A 2,586-nucleotide genomic window follows, 5' to 3' on the forward strand; every position below is an offset into this window, starting at 1 on the left:
TTTAGGGTGATACAAGTTAATTTTAGTTAAAATGATATGAGGAAAAAGCACGAAAAATATAACCTGTTAACAAGGCACTCCAATATACAGAGGAAGAGCGTCAGACACGTAAGTAAATGTTAGCATATTACTCAAAGGTGATACCAACAAAATATTTAAATTGTGAAATTATTGAGAAAGTAGGATTATAATATGTAAAAAAGGCACAAAGTTCTAATAGTTGACGTATTGATTGTATAGTGACTTGAAAGATTAATAACCTCCATTACGAATATTGAAACTCCAGCAAGAACACTTCAGCAATATTAGTCTATAAATTTCATTGTTAACTATAATCGTCAGTTGATTAAGTTTATTTAAGAAATTAACAAATAAAAGTGTTAACTGAAATAGGCCAACGATTCTATTGTATTATCTGTTGTTGTTGTTGTTGTTGTTGCTGTTGTTGTTGCTACTGCTGTAACCAAATGCCCATTTCACAGCAAACACACAAAAGGTTGAAGACTTTGTACATGGAATGAGATGAGGAAGAAAGTATAAAAACACGATGTAGGTACCGGTATAAAAGTTGTATTTAACATGGGTCCAGGTGAAATGCCTGCACTTGTCTATAGCTGTTTTGTAACTTCAAAATATCTTAATAATATTATTAATAAATTTAAATTTTGTTATTATTAGAGAGCACCTAGTCTAAGTTTAATAAGAATTTAGCTGTTTTTATATTTTTCATATATATGTAAGTTTTGTGTAATATAGTAAAGTTAGTGCCTTTTAGGTAGTAAAAAGATATCGGAAAACATATTCCCTATGAGTTGAATAATATAAAACTTTATTTGAATAATCCGATATTATCCAACATAACATATCTGCTTCAACATAAAAGAGTCTGTCTGTTTTCGAGGGATAAAAATGAGAACATTTGAAAAAATATTCAAAGTCATTTCTTCATCAATTCAAATACTGAAAAACGGAAGAACTGACAATATGATATATATTAACATTAATATATTTTCTATATTTCACCCTTAAGTTCCTCTGCAATGAATCACATACCATATTTACTTAACATGAACCTCTGCCAAACAAATTGGTGTTATGCGAGTACCACACTGTCTACATATTATATTATTGAAGTTTTCACTTCATTATAAACTCAATTAATGTGCAGCGATAAGAATAATTTTTAAATAAAATGAATAGTTCTGTCAATCGCAGAACAATAAATATAATAGTGTAAAGGTATAATATATGCATATGTTTACGGTTATATGAACTCAAATTGAAAATATATAATTTCAATCATTATCACAAAGTATATACCGAATTAGTCTTGTTAAATAATAAAAATAATGTGGCTCATTATTTATTATTTAAATGAATAATAAATGAATACTGAGCACAAATAGTGCTCTAAACAATATAAGAAATAGGTGGTTTTCACACAGTCTAATGTGTATACTATAAAGATTCTATCTCTTTATATTATTTACCCTCCTTTTTATTCACCTAAGCTACTACCTAGCCACACCTAAGTATCTATATAAAATCATGATTGTAATAATTTCATTAACTATTTAAACTCAAACTAATTTTTAATTAAAAAGAAGTCAATAAAATATTAATTTATACTTATAGATAATGTTGCTTGTAAATCCTACCAAAACCGTTACTGTACCATATACAATTTGGAATATCATGACATCATGCGGCTTATTGCTTATTGCTTACAGCTGATTAGGTCTATTAAATTATGCGATATGGAGTCAATGTCGTCACTAAAATACTAGACCTGTCGGATTCTGTATCTGATGTTTTTTTTCGCATTTCATACGAATTACTAGTGCGATGGATGTTAAAAAACTCATGGATGAAATCGAAATTTATTTCACAAAATGTATGCGATAAAAAGAAGGAAATTATTTTTAATCCATTTAAATGTGGGCTTAAAATTTCGAATTTAGATAAAAAAAGACTTAAATGGAAAGTAATATTAACGGGAAGTTTAACCAAATATGCACCTATCCAAGAAGAAATGTTTATGCAAGGCGAATATATGTTACAACCTCTCTAATGACAAATGAAGAGTGATTGTGAAAATAAAAAAGAACAATTTAATTTACAAAGGAAAAATGTACATATATTTGTATTTTAAAATTTATATACAATATATACAATATAACAATATTTATGTCTCATTTAGATATAACTGAACGACATTACTGAGGATATTTTCTTAATAAAATAGAATACTAGAACAAGAAAAGTCACCAATGTTGCAAATTTGATTGTCCATTAAACTAGGGTTCTATCAATTCTGGAAAATAGTTTCATCGCTTATTATGGATTGTAGAAAGTAAAAATCTTTTCTATTATAAAAAGTATAACCGAATATGAAGCAATTTTTCGTTTAATTCATATGGTATTTTGAAGTTATCCTTTAATTTTCAATTGAACAATTTATTTATAAGTTTCTTATAAAATTGAGCGATTCCCCAAAATTAAACGAATGTAGTTTTTAAAGATAAATACGACGAAAATTACGAAGAAAACTGTTTTGCTAATGCAAAGGTTTTTGTATAGTACCAA

At 27.2% G+C, this 2,586-nt stretch overlaps 1 long non-coding RNA gene across 1 annotated transcript; it reads left to right on the forward strand.

Annotated features, from left to right (window-relative positions):
• The first annotated feature begins 9 nt into the window (after positions 1–9).
• Positions 10–2,384, forward strand: LOC119665163. The gene is made up of 3 exons (XR_005251347.1): positions 10–108; positions 1,636–2,131; positions 2,201–2,384. It is a non-coding gene; the product is annotated as an uncharacterized LOC119665163 (long non-coding RNA).
• The last annotated feature ends 202 nt before the right edge of the window (positions 2,385–2,586 follow it).

The sequence above is a fragment of the Teleopsis dalmanni genome, unplaced genomic scaffold (assembly GCF_002237135.1).
Source record: "Teleopsis dalmanni isolate 2A unplaced genomic scaffold, ASM223713v2 unscaffolded_contig_3721, whole genome shotgun sequence".
Taxonomy (NCBI): Eukaryota; Metazoa; Arthropoda; class Insecta; order Diptera; family Diopsidae; genus Teleopsis; species Teleopsis dalmanni.